Source organism: Lissotriton helveticus, chromosome 1_1, assembly GCF_964261635.1.
Source record: "Lissotriton helveticus chromosome 1_1, aLisHel1.1, whole genome shotgun sequence".
NCBI classification, from domain to species: Eukaryota; Metazoa; Chordata; class Amphibia; order Caudata; family Salamandridae; genus Lissotriton; species Lissotriton helveticus.
In genome coordinates this window covers 540,797,769-540,819,137 of record NC_136057.1, presented here as the reverse complement: position 1 = coordinate 540,819,137, position 21,369 = coordinate 540,797,769, and positions in this window count along the sequence as shown.

Sequence of the window (21,369 nt, the reverse complement as noted above, 5' to 3'; positions counted from 1 at the left end):
TTGTAATGTCATACATCCTCTGAATTGTATTAGCATGGTGTCCCAGGCTGCTGCCATGGGACGTCTTCTTATTCTTTGGGCCTCCTCCCAGTGCAGGCTGAACTTTCTGCTTCAGCCTAACACAGCAAATTCCGACACCACTGAAGAAAGGACTGGGGCTGTTGTGCACACCAACACATGATTAGCATGCACTTGGTTAAAAGAAGGGCTACATTTGCAAATCGCGCCTGGACCTTAAAACATTTCCTCCATGTAAAAATGTCCAGTGCTGTAGCTTCCAGCTATCCAAAAGGAAGTCTGCATGTTCTTAGGAATGGTGGCTTATAGCAGGTAGTAGATTCCAAAGTTCTCCTTAATAGCAAAACATCTCCAGAGGTTGACACACCAAGATGTATCAGATCCGGTAACCTGGGATGACAGTTGCTTGACTGCTTTCACAGAGTTTTGAGAATGCCTTTGCAGAGCACCAGATTTAGGAATGCCTGATTATAGCAAGTGCTTTGTGTTACTTTGCATGGAAAGAGAAAGCTGTGCTCTTTCAGTGTTGACACAATGCATTGAAGCAATCTCAGGTCTATCACCTTTTTTTCGGCAACACTTGACCCTGTGGCATCTTCCTTGATCTTGGAAATTGGTTGCATCTACATGTGTGCGCTTTAAGCTATGTGAATGTATTGTCATGGGTCATCCACTGACGGTATTTGTGCCCCATTCAGTGGAGATACTGTTGATTCATACTCAAACACATTACCTGACCAATAGTCGTTTAATTAAGAACAAGCACATTTTGCTGGGTGCAGTGAATGTGACTCTTAAGAGGTGTACAGTGTTGAATCTGGATACTTTCATGTCATTTTTTGCCTGGTATCTGGTGCAACTTTGAATGCGAGTGTACTGGGTTTCGGCTAACCAGATGCTGACTACCAGTGTTCTTTCCCTAAACATTACAATTGTTCCATGATTAGAACTCCTTTAGCATCCCTTTAAGTCTCTAGTAAGTGGTTCCTCTGGTACCTAGGGTCACTAAGGGCTGCAGCACAAATCGTGTCATGCTAAGGGGCCCTTCACCAAGCTCTTGTAAACTGACATAGCAGCTTGCATGTCTTGGTGCAGAGAAAACCAAAGAGCAGTCTTGGCACACATCCCTGTGTGTCATACCTGCCTGCACTACATACGGTATAGGTAGTAACCCCTACGGCAGGCCTTACAACCCTAGGGCAAGGTATACTATATCCATGTGTGGGCGTATCTGAAGGAGTGGATATGTCCCACTGATCTCTAAGATTGCTCCTAGATATTACCAGAGCACAGGGAAGCCATTACGAGTACCTTGGCTGGACACACTTGGTTACAAATTCACCAGCTACATGATGGCTTCACAGTACCACAAGTTGTTTGGTACCAAACACCTTGTCTTAATAAACCCACACTGATGCCAGTTTTTACTTTATTTAGCAATGCACCCAGAGGGTATCTTAGAGGTGCCCCCTGAAAACCTACTGACTACTAGTGTGTTGACTGACAGGTCTCGACCAGCCATCCATCAAAGACAGGTTTCTAAACAAAGCCTGCTCTGGGCAGAGGTATTCACACCCCTTCCAAGCAGTATGGGCATTCCAGAGTAGGAAGCTTCAAATGCCATGCTGTCTTTGATATGTGAACCAAGCCCTCTCCAGATAGTGGTGGTGCCACCCCCTTTCCTCACTCCACTTCTTGGCATCAAGGACTCCACTTTTTTGGCATCAAGGCAGGTGGGAAAATTAGCAACATTAGGAGATGTGCCCACATTTAGCCAGCACCACCCTTAGGGTGGGCCAGCTGATGTAAACCCCACTTTTCAGACTCCTCCATGTTGCTTCGGACAGAATTAGCATTCTAGGGTCAGTTTTATGCCCACTTCCCACAGGAAATGGTTACATAGAGGGTGTAGACACCCTAAAGGCTGATAGCCCATTAGCGTCTACCTGTCCATCCCTGTAAACACCCCAAATTGAGTATTTAGGTTGCACCACCGAACCCAATAGCTCAGATTCAATGGCTCAACAGAAGAAGGACAAAGATCAGTCACTGCCTGGCAAGAACTGTAGAAGAACTTTGGACTTTTGTCCTCAGCCCTCTCTCGACAATCGCAACAGAGTGACTCATTCTGTGAGCTGGAGAACTATCAAAGCCTTGGGTAGCATGCCAGCCCTTCGAAACCACAGCCAGTCTCCTTTGGAGTAGAGGAGCTACTTCCTAGGAGTCTGCATGCAATGACAAGCAGAGTCCGGTCCACCGTCTTGCAGCTCCCTGGCCTGATCGATGCCACAGATTGTATAGGATAAAGTACCATTCAATGTTTTTGTTTCTACAGAGACTCTACAAATTCCATATGTATTCCATTTTTGTATGGGTGATGGTATAATACCTGGGATGCAATCAGATGATTGGGATGTAAAATCTGTAAATTCCATGTTTTCTGAATTGCAATATTACACTGTTTTTGTTGCTGAAGATTTATATTTGAAATCTGCTAACTATACTGTTTTCAAAATTATAATCATCACTTACTGCACAAATGGACAGCATCCCCACGTCAACTATACTCAATTGGAACATTGCCCCACTCCATCTCAGGGAACTTCCAGCACACAAAAAACTAAGGGGCAGATTTATGAAGGCCTTGCGCCGTCGGTGCGTCATTTTTAACATGGTAAAAAGTGACGCACCGGCGGCGCAAGGCATTCATAAATCTGCCCCTAAGTACACTTATTTTACCGGTTATAACCTTTCAGATCTAGTATCATATTATTTTAAATTGGCTTCCAATCTTTCAAAAAAATATATGCTTACTCAGACCAAGTTAATTTATGCATCTCCTTTCATTGACAGCTTAGCACTGAAAGGATACAATTATTGGAAAGAGAATATCGATTTGAAATCAGTATGCTTTACTAAGTCCTGTCAGGTCCAAGGTACTGAATCTTTATTCCATGCATGTCTGATACCTGCTCAAATTATTTTTCTTTAATGACATGGTCTAACAGACTACTTGTCTGGGATTGGCTGAGATTAAAGAATTGAATACTCCCCCTATTCCATCCTTGGCTCTATTTGACAATTGACAATCTTATACCAATTATACTGCAGACCAACTAAATAGTATGATACGAAATGGCACATTAAACCCCACTGCTATATCCTCATCTAGATAGTCATTATGGCCTCTGAAAATGAATGCTTGTCACTGTCATTTCTTGAGCGCTACTTCAGGATTTACGTTGCATAGACCTTATACACATTACCCACTTTCTATTACTGTTATCACTTATTGTATGGGTAAATTGTGTCAACAATGGTTAAAACATTCAACATTGTCTGCCAGGAAACAGCATCTTTCTCTCCTATCGGATGACATAAACCTTTCTGATTTTCTTTGAGGTCCTAAATCACCTCATACCAAACAATTTCTTTTTGCTGCTTATAATGAATTTTGTAAATTGTTGCAAATGGAAGCTTCTGTGCGTTTACATCAAATTGATCAAGACAATTTAGACAAAGTGCTTGCTGTTATTGGCAACAGCATTAATACATTATCATCTTGTATTTATACTAAAGATAACATTGGGGTATCTTGTTGCCATTTTGATGTTTCAGTTTACTACCTGCATGAAACACTACCCTATAGTTAGATATGAACCGGTTGGGAGCATTTACATTCATGAGTATGGTCCCTGCCTTTTACATATTGTTGTCAATGGGCTGAAAGAGAGGCTTTTGTAATGGGACAAATGTGCGATTCCACTGCTGGCCATTCCCTTGTGTGTCAGCAAGTAAACATCAGCAGCACCTCTAATGTTTCTGCACCTAATCTAGCTTGTCAATTGAAAGGAACTTAAGTTCCAGCTATTATACCCACCCTCACATTGCTTTCTAATGGCAGTTATCTTGTTCTTAATATTCATGACTGCTGCGGTCTGCGGGTAGGAAGGAATCCAGTACGTGTTGTCAGTTTCCCAGTTAGTTACTTGTTGCAACAAAGTTCTGCTTCCCCCTCCACATGGGAGTGTAGAAAGTTCCTAGTGGCCTCCCATTCCAACCCGGAAAAAAGATTTCAATAAGCTGAGCAGGCTTAAAGCGCTGGTGTTTCAAGAAGAAGTGGCTCTCACTTCAGCTTGTGAGACCTTCAAATTGCAGGTGGCTAGAAGTCTTAGTGAAATACAATCATTACTGAACACAAATCTCCTCCTGAATTTTGGGGAATTGATACATAAAATATTGCATGTGTCTGAAACCATAGGCCTGGCATGCTTTTTTAAGTTATGAAATCCAGCCTCCTGACTGCATTCCAAACTTTATTTGGAGTAATTTCAGCTTTTATACATTGTATTTTTTCCAGTGTGTTTGGTGTGTTCCCACTGCCGCTCTTCTTGGTTTGTGGCATCGTCTTGCTTTTCCTTCTATTCCGCAATGGCTGCTTCGTCTGTGGTTCTGCCTGGACAGGCATTGCTGCAGCTTTACTATAAGTGGATGCTACAGTTTTTTGGAATGGTGTCTCTTGATGCTCTAAATGCTGAATTGTATATGACCTCGCAAAATGCTTACTTAACCTCTGTGCAACCTGTGTTTCATTGTATCCCATATTCCTTTCAGAGGGCCCTGAATGTCTGCCTAGCCACCCCATCTCATGCTGCCCTGGATTTCGAACTGTTGATGGGTCCCCTAGTGGCCCATAACCAGAACTGTTCCTTGGGTACGAGGCTTGTGTACAACCCAGCATTGAGATCAGTGGCCGAAGGTGCAACAGCACAACATCCCTGTACAACTGCAGAGCATCTCTTGGATCTCAGTTTAATCAAAGTTCACATAGGTTCTCCTTGGATACAACTGCACAGCGTCTCTTGGATCTCAGTTTCATCGAAGTTCACACCGTTCTCCTTGAATGGTTCTATCAACAACTGGTAACGAGGAGCATGCTTGTTCCTTTGACTTGCTCAATTGGATGGAGGTTATTTCCAATTTTGAAGGTTCAGATATGTTACTGGAATTGATGTCATTCCATTTGGCATCCTACATCATGGGTCCCGACGATACGCTTTAATTGGATATATTTTTTATACACATTTTTGGAGACACTCTTGCCCTGCAATTGCATTCTCACTTTGGTTCTGTTTACTATTTGACTTCTGTCATCATTCGATGCTACTGTCCTGACTAGGGGGATTGTGTCAAAGTCCTGTGCAGGTCCCTTGTCATTTTCCCTATGTTAGCATGAGCACTTTGCAGACTGTCTTCTGCTTTGCACATGTTACCGTACAGATATATTTAGCTTTTTGACAAAATGTACTTTCACACAGAACGCACTGTTGTTTTGTGCTCTGTTCTTTCCTGGGCTTTAGTCTGCACATGTAGACAAGGTCGAACAACAATGTCCCTTGTTATTCTGTTCTGGTCAGCCCTAGCACCTAGACAAGACATGCAAATGTAGCTTTTGTTTGGAACACATACTTTTTTGAAATATAGGTGAGCACCAACAGGTAACATACACTTGGAGAGGGACCTTTCCAAGGAAAACATTGCGACAGCACCTGAGATGTAGAGCTTTCATCTGTGTATACTGAGGTATGGGGTCTACTGCTGACACCCAGAGATCTTCTAATATATATTAATTTTGCTTCTGTAGAAGGGGAGGGAGGTTAGGCTACACTGTCTTAGATAATGACAGTTCCATTTATGATTTACGGACTACTTGCTCTCCTAATCGTATTTGTGTTAGGCATTTTCCTACTTGTTGTGGCACGTATACTGCATAGTAGAGATTGATAGTTAAATAAACATTTCAAACTTTCCTCATATCTCTGTCAAATCTAAATATGGACTAATACGAGTGTGAGAACCAAAGGGTGTGTCCTCTAACCGCGATTCCTGAGAGGGTCAGGAGTGTTGTGTTCTGGGGTGTCTAATCAGTAGTTCCTCTGTGAGTGAGTAGAAGGGCAAGTGAGACACTATAGCTAGTCGGTCCCAGGATCATGGGTACTCAGGTGCTAGGATGACTTAGTCCCTGCCTACTGAGGTCCCATAATCCCAGGCATAGTTTTGTCACTCCGTAGATCCCTACAACAGAGAAACTAGCTCAAAGAGTGATGATACATTTTTGAAGATGGGAAGCAATACTAAGGTGTCCAAGTAGACCATGAGTCACCAGCATGTTCATAAAATCGCTGGTGTGAAACCACTACAAAAACACTGCATGTTGCCATTTCTTGCATACGCGCAAATCATATATACATTAAGAGGGCAGGATAACATTTTGTTATACTGGAGCAAACTACTTAAATGAAAAATTTGAATCACAAAATCAAATGTAATAATGCAGATGTACAATTGGGGAGATTAGTTGGAAGTACCCTTTATGCAGCATTTAACTATCTACAAGATGTCTGTGTAGTACCAATGGCATGCTAAGGGTCTTATTTGGAACATACAGTATCCATCAGTGTGAATTAAAAAGGTGTAAAGCTAATCAGCTGTCAAGGTACACATAACCATAGCAGTGACAATGGCTAGAATGTTGAAGTGAAGACCTTATTCAAGACTTAATTCAGGTATCATTCAAGGAGCAGATCCCAGGCCCAGCTCCTACTTTACTTTTGGCTCCCTGAACAGCCAAATTCTTGCCCGTCTTGTGCCTCATTTTTCCTTCTAGTAGACTTTGCCTTTGTGCTTTTCTTTCCTCACTGTCTGTGCCTTGATTTTCTGCTTTTGACTTTGTCTTGATGTGCCTTTGCTTTTTGTGCCTTTTCCTTTCTTACTGACTTTGCCTAATTTTTCTAATTTTGATTGACCTTTTTTGTGCCTTTTCTTCCTTATTGCCTGTGCTTCTTTTTTCCTTCTTTTTCGGACTCTTGTTTTGCCACCACACCTGCTCTTTCCTACCTCCTGTTAGCACTGCCCACTGTCACCCAGCACCTCTCCCTCCTCCTAGGATCTACTTAATGGAGGCCGCAATGTAGCAGCTCAGCAGACGCCCACTGTGGACGTGCACAACGGAAAGGCGCAGCAGATGAGCAACAGGCACGCTGAAGGCACACCAAAGGCAAGCCCATCTGCACCCATTTCAGCTTGGGCTGTGCCCAGAGCCAAGAGCCAAGAAACCTGGGGGCATATTATCAAGTGATTTATCTCTGCTTTTTTGGCTTTAAAAGCCGAGAAAGCGGAGATAAAATTATCTCCCTATCAGCAACAGGGTGCTAACAAGCAAATTCGCATGTTAGCACCCTTTTTCTCTACGCTACCCCTTGCATCTCTAATGAGATGCAAAGGGGGCGTTCCAGAGAAAAATAATAGGAGAAATGTTGTTAAGCAACATTTCTCCTATTATCAAGGATTTCGCTAACCCTGTTAGTGATAAAAAAAAGCAGCGCTAACCGCGGTTAGCACTGCTTTTTTTACACCTGGTATTTTCCTGACTTAGCCATGATATCCTATGGAAGGTGGATATCATGGCTAAGTTTGTGAGCCCCTATCATCAAGCTAACTCCAAACTTCGAGAGATTATCATTGGTTTTCCAGCGATAATCTCTCATTTGGCAGTTAGCGTGAGGATTTTTATCACTTCTGAGATAAACCTTGCTAATAGCAAGTTATCTCTGCGATAATTTCCGGCGATGCTTAGCGTTAAACAATTCGTTGCTAAGTCTCGTTAGCGGTAAATATCGCTAATCGTTGGTAATATGCCCCCTGGATCTCCTACACCCCACAGCTACGCCACCGCTGAACTACAAGACCTTGAGCCTTAGACCATGGAAATCGCATAAAACAGTGGGGCATATTACCAACGATTAGCGATATTTACCGCTAACGAGACTTAGCAACGAATTTTTTAACGCTAAGCATCGCCGGAAATTATCGCAGAGATAACTTGCTATTAGCAAGGTTTATCTCAGAAGTGATAAAAATCCTCACGCTAACTGCCAAATGAGAGATTATCGCTGGAAAACCAATGATAATCTCTCGAAGTTTGGAGTGAGCTTGATGATAGGGGCTCACAAACTTAGCCATGATATCCACCTTCCATAGGATATCATGGCTAAGTCAGGAAAATACCAGGTGTAAAAAAAGCAGTGCTAACCGCGGTTAGCGCTGCTTTTTTTATCACTAACAGGGTTAGCGAAATCCTTGATAATAGGAGAAATGTTGCTTAACAACATTTCTCCTATTATTTTTCTCTGGAACGCCCCCTTTGCATCTCACTAGAGATGCAAGGGGTAGCGTAGAGAAAAAGGGTGCTAACATGCGAATTTGCTTGTTAGCACCCTGTTGCTGATAGGGAGATAATTTTATCTCCGCTTTCTCGGCTTTTAAAGCCAAAAAGCAGAGATAAATCACTTGATAATATGCCCCAGTATTTTATTTTATAAACGCTCAACCTTCAAACTTACTAAGAGAAACTCCAATTTCCATCCAAATTTCTTCTTCGGGTCCAAGAGTCTTTGCAACCGTGTTAGAATGGAGCACAACCCAAATACATTTCTAAATTCATCATCAACTTATAGTATTTAATGTTCAGTCAATAAGGAGATGTGTGGTGAAGTTTTAAAAGTTTCATTTTCTCATTAAGATACTAATCTGTATTTTTGTCTTTTTATTTAGGTTAGCCAAATACACCTGTCTACAGAAATATCAAGAAAATCTGTTAGAATAAGCATACAAAATAACAGCGTGTTCCATAAAGTTCCTAACCTATCCTAGCCAGAACCATAAAGAGTTTCTATGGAAAAGAGCAATTGGAAATTTGGAGCAACAGGCTCATATCTATAAAAGCTGCACTCCCCTTAAAGATTAGTTCTTGAAACTTAGCCGAGTTCCCTTACAGCTGCAGTAGCAATTGATAACCCATTTGTAAGGAAATAATCACAGCAGTACCTATGATCTGCATGGAGTAAGTCTCAAAAAAGGCATTTGAATGACAGTAACCACTGTGAGCAGTAGCTCACAACACGTTCAAGCAAGAGTAGCACAGTCAAGTGCGAGGGGGCATGGCAGGGGAAGATATGCATAGGATGCATCAAATGCAATAACTTTCTTACTAGGATCAAGTAATAAGTAGGTAAAGCACAAAGCACGTTGCAAACTCTGAATGTTGAATCATCTCTAGCCAATAGGACAGGATCTTCTGATGGTTAGTCATTTTCTCTCGATTCCCACAGTAAACGTCCATGTTGGCATGTTATTTTAACTTTACTACAGCATATTACAAAAAGATACATCTAGGATCGTTCTCATGATAACCTTTGCAAGCCTATTCTATTAGCTGTTCATTGTCCCATTGTGTAACAATGGGTTGCTCTATGAAATTAAACAGTAATACCTAGCATGTCCAGGTTTGATCATGAAACTCGAATCTATAGCAACATACATATGGCAGAGGCAATTATCTAAAATTCCCATCCTTCACATCATGGGGACAGAATGTAGCCCAATGTTTGCTATCTCAGTAGCCAATGTTTGTTATCTCAGTAGCCAAGTTTCTGGGTGCCATATGGGTACTCAGCAGGAAGGCAGTGACCCCCCTTTGTTATATTAAGTTGAGCACCCTGTTTTTTTTCTTTTTATTATGTAATGGTTGTAATTTTATTAACATCCTTTGAAACAAACCCCTCTTTTCTGTGCAGGTTTCTGATATTTTATGCCTTTTGCATTGTAAAATTTATGAAACAAGAACCTGTTATGGCACAAAAATATTGTTTTTTAGTATTTATTTTGTCTTTTATCTCTATTTGTACTTTTATGGCACTGGTGGGCAAAATAAAGTCATTTTTGATAATTAACTACCTAAAATACAATGAAGTCATATGGTGAGAGGAAGAAAAGAAATACATTTTGAGGCAAACAGCACATTTCACAAAGATGGTAAGTTCTACAGTTCAATTATAACCTTAAATCAGCATTTACAAAAAAGCATATTTTTTTCAAAGGGAAATAAAAGAACAATAGAAAACATTGGGGCCTAGCAGTGAAAGGACAATAGATATGGGAGCTTTCTGCAGATATAAGCAGCATTTTTTCTTTTTGCACGTTTAATAAAAGCACATTTTCTCTAACCTCTAAATTGACACACATTTCCAACAATAAGGTTAAGACACATTCCTACATAGTCATGTGGTAAATTTAGGTAAAATATTTAAATTTGATCAGACGCCATGACAATCGCCGCTGCCACATCTCTCCACAATCCATGGTAGGACCTTTCTCCTGAATTGATTGCTCCTTCTCCTGCATCATCAGCTTGCCCACCAACATGTCTTCCACCACTGCAGGAACATACCTACACAAAGCACCTACCTCTCAACAACTTGTCTGCCTCCTTCTCAACACATGCTCACACTGCAAACACATCACTGATATCTGGGGCCTCATCACCACCCTAACCCCCAATGTCATCTTACTCATGGAGACCTTGCTCACCCCCATGTCTGCTCCCAACATCCGCACAGCAACACCTGCAAATACATGCTCACACACTGAGACTGCATCAACAAACCGGGAGGAGGAATGGCCATCATTCACAAAGAAAACATCCACTGCACCACTGATACAGACAACACCATCCAAACCATGGAACACCTCAACTTCAAACTCTAAGCAGATAGAAAATCCACCATCAGAGGTACCCTTGCCTACAGACCACCTGGACTGCGCCCTAGATTCTGCAACATCATCCCTGACTTCATTGCCGCTCTCGCTATAGACTAAGACTGGGTATAGTTTGCGTAGCAGCACTACAGATAGCTTCACATAGTATACATTAAACTTCACATAGTACACGTAGTCTGTGTAGCGTAGCTGATGGCACTGTGTACTTGTCTGTATTGAGCAAAAATTGCAAAATAATTGCAGAAAGCTTCCTGTACATGAGCAGATATGATAAAATAAGTATTTCTATCTTTATATGCTAAAGTGCATATAGTACTTTCACAATGGTGAAAACGAAAAGTTAGCAAGCAGTGGGAGATGTGATGATTTTGGGATCCTCCCTAACCTAGAGAGAGTACCAAACAGATGCCTTGAAAACAAAAAAGCACATCTTATTGAACGACTTAGTTGTGGTCCCATCCTCTTAGGACAAACCCAAACACAGTTATTGGCAAAAAAACATTCCCAACCAAAGGCCCTGCAAAGCATTATGGGAAGAGATTAGCAGTGGGCAGTGAATATTATATAGTATACAATATCAAAAGAATTCTACAAAGAGCTGCAGTTCAACTGGTGGTTACTAGATGTCCCTCACGAGTCAAATGCAAATGCTTAATGAAAGGGTTTCAATGGTTTTGCATTTGACTCGTGAGGGACATCTAGGGACGACCAGTGGAACTGCAGCTTGATGTAGGAATAATTTCAATGCTTTGCATTTGACTCGTGAGGGACATCTAGTAACAACAGGTGAACTACAGCTCTTTGTAGAATTATTTTGATATTGGATACTATAATATTCACTGCCCACTGCTAATCTCGTCCCATAATGCGTTGCAGGGCCTTTGGTTGGGATTGTTTTTTTGCCAATAACTGTGCTTGGGGTGGTCCTAAAATGATGGGATCACCACTGAAGTTCAACAAAATGTGCTTTTTGTTTATGCTCTTTGTGTTCAAGGCATCTGCTTGGTGCTCCCCCTAGGTTAGGGGGGACCCCGAAATCATCAGCTCTCTCACTACCTAATGTTTTCATTGTAAAAGTTCATTTTTGTGAATTGGTTATATGCTGTTAAGCATGTAAAATTGCTTTTCAAAGCATCTGAGAATATTGTAGATTTAGATGCTACGTGAGCTATGTGATTAAGCACAGTTTTGGTACTGTACTACATGCAAAGTGCGAACTAGTACAAACTTTGCATGCTCCGTTAGCGTAGCGTAGTTTTAAGCCCAGGGTTACTATAGACTCCAAAAGCTACATGCTCCTTTGAGATCTAAACTTCCACCTCAATAACACCAACACTGGTAACCTTCTCGACAGCATGATTAACATCAGACTCACAAAACTCATCACCTACCCCAACCACAATGCAGGACACACGCTGGACCCCATCTTTACCTACAGCAACAGGGTCAAGTACAGCCACGTCACCAAACTCATATGGAACAACCACTCCATCGTCTACTTCAACATTTCCAGCTTCTCACTTACACCACAGAGCTGCCTAGGACCCCTACCACAGCTAGAGCAAAGTATCAGCAAGCCATTGAACCGATGCCCTTAACACATTCTACCCTAACACTGCATCAAACTTGGAGCTGGCTGTCATAAATCTCAACTTCTGGATAACCAAAGACTTACTACACGTTCATGTACTCACCAAAATCAACATAGACCACCGACTTACGTCATGGGACCAGCTCAGCTCAGAGTACACGTCCATCATCATAAACTCTGTTTAATTAGAATACCCGATGGACCTCTGCCCGTGCCACATTTTCAACCTCAGAGGCTGCCAGATCTGCAGAATGCTCACCACTCTCTTCAACTCCTCTTTTGCCACGGCCACTTTACCCGAAGACTGGAAACATGCAGAAAGCACAACACTCCTCAAGAAACCATCTGCCAACCGAGCAAACTGAAAAACTACCGCCCCCTCCCCCTGCTCCTTTTTCCCGCCAAAATCCTGGAAAAGTTATTAACTGACAACTCACTAAACATCTGGAGCAGAACCTAATCCTAGATACCAACCAATTGGGATTCCACACCAACCACAGGACCAAACCTGCCTTAATTACAGCCACCAAGAACATCAGCCCCCTTGACCGGGGAGAAACAGCAGCTCTGATCCTCCTCGACCTCTCAGGAGCCTTCAACACAGTATCTCATCTCACCATAATCAAAAGACTGCATCACCTCAGAATACAAGGAAAAGCCGTCAAGTGGATCACCTCTTTCCTCACAGGAAGGTACTCCTACCACCGGTCACTTCCGAATTCAAGGACATCATCTGCGACATTCCTCAAGGCTCCTCTCTCAGCCTCACCCTTTTCAACGCCTACATGACCCCGTTGGCCAACATCATCAGATCCCACGTACTAAACATCAATAACCCACGCAGATGAAAGCCCGCTCATCCTCTCACTCTCCCACCAACACGAGAATAAACTTCCACAGGTGCAAGACGAGTATTGCCAACTGTATGAAGGACAATTGCCTGAAAAACTGAAAACTGAACTGTTGATCCTCAGCAACAACACCACCCCTTGAAACGATTCCTGGTGGCCCTGGAGAGTAGGACCATCACCGAAATTGACTGACCATGCCAGAAACCTCAACATAATCCTGGACACCAAACTGACCATGAACTCCCAGATCCACGCGGTCTCCTCTGCCTGCTTTCTCACACTTTGCATTTTATGAAAAATTTTCAAATGCGTTCTCCCGACCAGCAGATGTACTGTCACTTAGGCCCTAATCACCAGTCGACTTGACTATGGCAACACACTCTACATACAGAACTCTGCTGCCTGACTCATGGTCGACCTCCCTAGACGGACCCACATCACCCCCACTTCAGAAAACTCCACTGGCTCCCTATACAGAAGAGATTTCATTTTTTTATTTTATTTACTAAACTGATTTCACAAGTCAGAAATGTTGTACTGGCTAATAAAATGTATTTAGAAATCATTTCAGATTTGCAATTAGAAATGGATGTGTTTTGGGAGTAACTTTAAAATTGCAAATCATTACTGCAATCAATCTCTCCCGTAGGATAACATTGGAGTTGCCTTATTACATTTTATAAGTGTCATTTCCATAAGGGAAGAGATAACCAGACCAATTTTGGTGTATCTAGAATCCTAATTTAAAATCTTAACTTGTGGTGAAGTCGGATTTTAGATTACATTTCTGAAAATGCCTTAGCCATTTGATGCCTGCAGCCCGTCTCTAGTCACATGACTGTGTGTAGTTGGCAGTTGGGCTTTGTGTATTCCTCCTAGACAGCTACGCACAGAGAGAGCTTATGCCAGGACTGGAGGGATGAGCTGGGCACAGCCCCACTATGTTCCTTCTCCAAACAAAGGGCTGATTACCCCCTGTAGTTAGTCTGAAGCTAGGGCAGGAAATGCAGGGCATCTGTGTACTTTAAAGGCATGACTCTAGAAACTTCTCTAGGCAAAACTGTGTATACAAGAAAGACCTCAGACACTACCTCTTGAGTACATTTCTGGACCTGTGCTGCTACAAGGGAGGTCACTCTGCTGGAATGCTGCTCAGAAGGAACTGCTACCCTGCTGTGCTGACCTGCTGCTTGCTGTCTCCATGCCTAGGGAAGACAAACTGGTGCTACAACTTCATCTTGAACCCAGGACCCTAGAGTGACTCAAAGTGCTAGCACTTGCCTCCTGATCTGAACCTCAGGGACATAAAAGGCACTCCAACAGCTCCTAAATCTACCTTGATTGCATTCCTGACTCCCATGTGGTGCCTCCCAGATCCTGGACCCTTCATGTAGCTCTCAAGCTCTTAAAATCAAGCTTTTGTGATCTTTGTGACCGAAAACGGACCATTCATAGCAGTAACTGCGCCGCTCACTCTAAAAATCTGTGTTAGCCGCCACCAGCCGATCTCTTTGCACAGTAGCATCGACAGCCCGTGGGGGACCGCCAATGTGAAGCTCCGGCCTGCCCATCGGCGAGGCCCAACCTGCCCTTTGCACCAATGCCTGCTGCGCTCTCACTGCCCACGGCAACCCTCTCCAACATGAACAGGACTTTAGGCACAACACATGAGTGGGTGAGCCTTCAACAGGACTAATCTCGGACTGTATCCAACCCATGCTCCAATGCGGCCTGATTTTTTCACTTTGATCCGGTCCAGCATGACCAGATAGCTGTGGTTTGCACCTTCTTCACCTAGGCACTACACAGCAGTCTCTTCTTTAAAAATGCATAGCTCCAGTTCTACTGATTGTGTTTTTGTTCTTGTTTTGTTGATTAAATGAAGCTCTATTTTTCTAACCTAGGGGTCGATTAGGATGGCGGTTTTTCCGCATCCTCCGGGCCGGCGGAAGTGTCCGCCGGCCTGGAGGATGCGGAAAAACCGCGGCGGAGACTCCAAAGACCCACCGCCAAATTAGGATGGCTGGTGGGTCTGATAATCTGTCCGCCGCTTTTCCGCCGCGGTCGGAAGGCGACCGCGGCGGAAAAGCACTAACATGTCTGGCGGTGTCTATCAGACACCGCCAGGCATATTAGGATGTCTGAAAATATATGCTTTTCCGCAGCGACTTTACCGCCGTGGAAAAGCATACGGACCTTCACTTCGGGGGCCCGTTGCGGGCCCCCTGGGTGAAGGTGGGGTGGGGGGTGCACATGGGGGGTACCTATGGTACCCCCCTGCATTTGCGTGCACAATGCAGCAGGCACCGCGCGGTGCCTGCCGCTTTGTGCACGCAAATGCTGTGCATGGATTTTTTACATTGCGGCGGATGCAGCTTGAAGCTGCACCCGCCGCAATGTTAGAGATGGAGGATGTGACCGCCACACTGGCGGTCACATCCTAATTTGATCGGAGGGAACGCCGCAGCCCATGCGGACGTTCCCTCCTCCTCAGGGGTCGCGGACGGACTCAAGTCCGTCCGCGATCCTAATCGACCCCCTACTGTGGGATCATTTTGTGTGTTGTTTTCACTGTGTTACTTTTTTTGAAGTGCTGCACAAATACTTTGCACATTACCTCTAAGCTAAGCCTGACTGTTCTGTGATTAGCTACCAAGGGGTTGAGCACAGGATAATTTCGAGTCTGCTTGTGCCTTACCCTGACTAGAATTGTAGTTAATGCTTGACCAGAGATAACATCCAAGTCAATCAGTGACCCAAGTTCTGACATTGGTGATCAGCAGTGAGGATAGGACTTGTGTTTGTGCAGTGACATACAATGATTTGATGTACACTAGAATCACATATCTAAGACAAATTTGAGTTTCAAATTCTCCATGATTGCCTTTGTGTTTTTAATTAATTCCAATTCTACCTGACTGATTGTGTCCCTGATCTCACCTGCAGAGATGGAGGTTGTGAGTGTCAACCTGGAGAACTATACTGTTGCTCAGCTTAAGGAATTTTGACAGAAGAGGGGGCTGCCCACTAACAGGGAACATTAAGAAAGTGGATTTCCAAAAGGCCTTGAGAGCAGTGGCATACCAGTTGCCAGTCAAAACAGATGCCCAGGAGGAAAAGGCAGAGGAGGATAGCCCAGAGCAGGACCTACAGGAAGGTCTTGGAATGCAGCCTGATATGGAGGGGGTAACCTACTCCCAAGACTGGAAATCCTCTCCTGGGCAGGGAGCAATATATCCTCTCACAACCCGCCCCGCGGAGAAGGCAGAAAGGAAGGCATAGAGGGAGTACAGGCGGGAGATGGCTAAGCTAAAGATGAAGGGAAAGAGATTGGAGGCATAACAAAGGAACTGGCCATGTAGGAAATGAAACTGGCCATGGAGAAGAGAATTTCTTTGGAGTGTTTGGCTCATGAGAGAAGCCCTAAGGAGCTGGACAAGGCCAGAGAGGCAGAGTCCAGCTGTGACGGAGACAGCATTGCTTAAGTGCCCTCTGAAGACAAAAGGGTTCATATTTCCAAAGTTCTGGTGCCTGATTTTGTTGTGGGAGACAATCTTGACAAGTGGTTTTGAGGTTAATGAGATTGCCTTACAGATTAACAAGATCCCTGAGGAGCATTGGGTGCCAGTCTGTGGAGGCACATCCCTAGCTAAAGGAGGGGCACCCTTTTAGCCCTAGAAAAGGAGGGGAGAACTAGATATCCCCCCATGAAGGAAGCCCTTGTCAGGAATTATGGCTATTGCATGCAAAATAAACTGCATAGAAGATCTTAAGCATTCCTATTTTGGGGGTTTCTGATGTATTAAACTGCATCAAATTGGACCCACTTGTTGTTACATGTAGAAACGCAAAGTTACAGGGGAGCAGGACGCATTCTCTGGCTAGATATATTTGAAAGTGAGCAGTTATAAGAGGGCTCCAGATTGGACAAAGGCATGAAATGCCACTACAACGTCTGTGAAAAGTAAGATAATGTCTTTGTAGCTCGGGCCTTCCAGCTTGGCGTATTTGCTGGCGGAGGCCCCTGCTGCCTTAGACTCCATGTCGTTCAGGTCGATGGATGGTCTTGGGCCACATTGATGTCTGAACAGTTCTTACTGTGCCAGCAGTTTATATACATATATCTAGTTGCCTTAGAGGATGGTTGAATGAAGGCCCATTTAAGGTAGCCACGAGCAATGAGTTGATTTCATACAGTGCTGGTGCATAATGGGGGAATTTTTAATTGTGACCTGAAAAGACTACTCCTGGGGGATGCAGGCTAATCCTTCAAGCTTAGCATTCTTGCTGACAGTGACCCATGGTGCTTTAAGCTTCACTGCGTTCAAGGCGATAGACAACCTTAGAATGCGTTGAGTTGTGAAAGGTTATCACTGTGCCAGCTGTTTGGATGCATAAATCAGGAACCTACTTGCCTTGCAAGACAATGGAATTGAGTGCCCATTTAAGAGTGCAATCACTGCTGGGCAACAGGTCGTGATTTGTAGGGCTCTAAAAGCCATCTTAAAACATGAGAGATTCATGCCCACACTGATTAGGCCTTATCTACATAAGCGGCAATGGTTTTTTTTCAACAGGACTGCTTCCAAGTAGGAGCCAGGTCCTTTAGTGTAAATATGCCATGGCAAATAAACAGCAGAGCCTGTTTCAGGGCTGTTGAAAAGTGAGAGATCAAGTATTACTGTGGGCCCCAGGCGGCATATAATTGGAAAATCTGCCCACATATGCCATTTACGAGCAAACTCTGCTTTATCTCGGATTAGTGATTGGAGATTATTGGCCTTGTTGGCCTTGTTGGTGACTCACTTTAAGGCAGCATAATCCATTGTTGTGTTCAAGACTTCCTCTATCTTTAAAGCTTGAATGGAGTGTTATAAAATAGTGGGCTATGAGGCTTTACAGTGATGCTGCGTCTCCATTTCCATCCAACACAGACGAGTCACAGTGTTTGGGGGGATCTAAGCTTCCAGCGCCATTTGACACGAGCCCCATTCCTCACTGGTCCCTTGTGGAAGAGTCCAAACCCTAGTTTGACTTGGGATTATGAGATGTATTGTGGTAAACCAAAGAATGCTTTTTAAGTGGGTCGATTGGAGCAAATTTAAGATGGTTGAGTTGATCCCATTCAATAATTTAGAGCCATAAGGGATCAATGGCAAAACGTTGGTGCTGATAATCTGTAGGAAATTATGGTGCGAAGTGCAGTTCAGCTTTTTTTGTAGAAGTTCATTGTAAACAAGAGTTTGTTTGCTGTTGCTTTTCTATATTAAAGGTACACTCTAAAAGTTAAATTAGAGTCCATACACACTAAGATACTTCTATAATGTAACCACTTTTATCTCCTGGCCGTTTGCCCACCAGGTAAACATATTTGATTACTTCTGGTTTCGTTCCAGCCACAGTTTCTGAGTGTATCTCACCAATTGATCAATAAGGCACCTGTAAAGCGATCGGCGTTTGGATTAGCAATACTATGTTGTTGGCTTATTGGCGGCTTCATACTTTTTCCTGGGCAAGCTTCGGGATATTGCTCACCACTTAGGCCAGATGACTATCGAGGTTAGTTTTGTAACTTAAGTTTACCTGCTGCTCAGCTAGAATGTGTGTGGTGTGGAATGTTGGATGGATGGAATGTAGGATGTCTGTGTGTGTCAGTTGGGTAAGGGCTGAGCAGCGGGGCAGCTGCTCCTGGTGGGGTTTTCCTCTTAACTTCGTGTAACAACTTAAATAAAGGAATCTACTTAATCTACGCCAGAAGTGAGGACTTCCTTTAGTTTACTACATTTGGTGATGGTTTTGAAGAAGAATCCATGTGTGCAGCTTCAAGTAATCTGAAAACTACCTAACAGAAACATGATAGAAACTGAAAAGTGAAGCTCAAGGATATTGGAAAATTGTAACTTGACAGGTACGGAAAATAGAAGCCAAGAAAATCTCAAGGTAAAAGCCTTTTACTGAAATTAAAAGTATGTGTGTAACGCTGTCTTGCACCCAAACCCCACCAGTGACTCTACCATCGGTCGCCCTAAAACCCAGATCTAGGAGTGCCATATCCAGCAGCGTTACTCAAGGGCATACTACCAACCTCTGTGTAATGTGTATATTTGTTCAGGGGCATAAAATCGAGCCCTGTTGTGATGTTCTGACCATGTAATGGTGATGGGCACTGTGAGGATTCTCACCCCATGATATTTCAAGTGAAGGCATAGATCGGGACCCAGAGTTTATTACTGAAATATATTATTCGGGGGCAAAGACCGCGCCCCGGTGAGAAGTTGTCCAGCACTCTGCAGACTTGCACTTTAAATATGTTCATCAGGGGCAAAGATCGGGCTTTGTTGTTGTCGGATGCTGTCTGGCAGGGATGGATTTCACCGTATATTGATTCTCTGGAAGTGTTGAGTGAGGGCAATGATTAACAGAACGTTCTGAGGTCGACAAATCAGCATACAAAGCTTCTATTATTTTGATAGCAAATGTTTTCTGAAGTAAACATGTACTGATGTTGAGTAAATCACAACTGGATTCAAGGTGTTTGATTGTATGCAATTTATGTGCTGTTGTGTCCACAGTAACGGATTAACGGTTACAGTTAAAAAAAAAAGTCTAGCACGAGATTGACAATGCACATTCCAGTTTACCTCCAAATGGAGACCTTCAGCGACATTGTGCCACCATCTCTTCTGTGACAACTCCTCACTCCATCCATTCCTGTGTGGTGATTATGGGTGCACGTTTGTGCTGAGAACCACCCAGTTCTACGTAGGTATGCGTGCCTCCATTTTGATGTGATTAACGCAGGCACACACAGTTTACAGGACCTGGTATTGACAATAATGTCAATTGAAAGTTTCAGATTACTGGAAACCTGGCTGCGCGGGGATTGGCAGTAGGTCAGAGAGATATGTGGCTATATTTTGTACAGTTAACCTTCCTGCTGACGTCTGTTAACCACATTACTGGTATGTGATATATTGTTTATTATGAGCTGAAGATTACCTTGTAAATTGTTGTGAGAGTATTGACAGCGTGCTCTTTAATTCAGAATGACTAAAGACAAGTGAGAGAAAAAGAGCAAACAGTTCAGAACGGAAACCAGAGTCAAGATTGGAATAGAACCGGGACAACAAGCCCTGATTTATTGTTTATTAAGAACTGAAGATTACCTAGTAAATTGCTGTGGGAGTATCGGCAGTGTGTCCTTTCAATTCAGAATGATTAAAAACTAGTGAGAGAAAAAGAGCAAACATTTCAGAATAGAAACCACAGTCAGGATTGAGATTACAACTGGTACAGCAAGCCCATGAGTGAGTCAAAAATAAAATAGGGACAAAGGGCCCAGTTATGGAAATTAGTCTGTGAGCCTACAATGGACACAAATATCCCATAACCAAGACCGTGACAAAGAGCTTGGCTAACAAAACAAGAGAGTGATAAGGGGCAGAGAGCCCAGAGCCGGGACAGTGATCCTTGAAGATAGAATCCAGAGTGGGCGCTAGTGTCCAGAGTAAGCCCGGAACCGGGATAGTGATCCCAGAAGCTGGTCATGGAGTCAGTATTGGGAGGGGACAAAGGTCCCAGAATTTGAACCACGACAGAGAGCCACGTCGCATAATTTAAATTGGGAAGGGACACTGGTCCCAGAATTTTGAAAGACTTAATGTGGTTATTATCTGTTAAGCCACTCATTGGTTTGAGTCTTGTATGAGATGGCTGTGTTATGTTTAGTCACTCATCACTAGGTATAGTGTATTGTATAATGGTATGTTAATAAGACACCCTTTGTCTTTGTGTTTGAGTTTTAAGTAAGTTAGTGTAGCAGTGTTATGAGGGTGTTTGTTTACTGGTCTGTGGTGCGCATGTTGTTTCCTCATATATATGTTGTTTCAGGTTTGTTCCCAGTGTGTTTCTCGTTGTACCGGTCTGGCCAACTGGTGTGACTTGTGGCATATGGGTTTTGGTGTATGGTGTAGAATGGTGATTTGATACAGGAAGTGATGTAATGCTTTGTTCAGAATGTAATGTGGTGTGAAATCTCTAGTACAGTTTCGTGTGAGTTGAGATGTAGTATGTGTGATGTTCTCCTTCAGGCTCCTTTAAGACTAGAGGGCTCAGAGAGCTCCTGTGTTCTTAGAATACAGAATGTTGTATCTGTAGGATTCTGTACTTGTCAGTTGCTGTGGGCTGTTGCTGGATGAGGTTGAATAAACCCACCTCTTACTTCAAGAACCTGTCTACCTTGTGATATATATATATTACACACCTTTACATTGGCGACGAGGGTGGGATTTA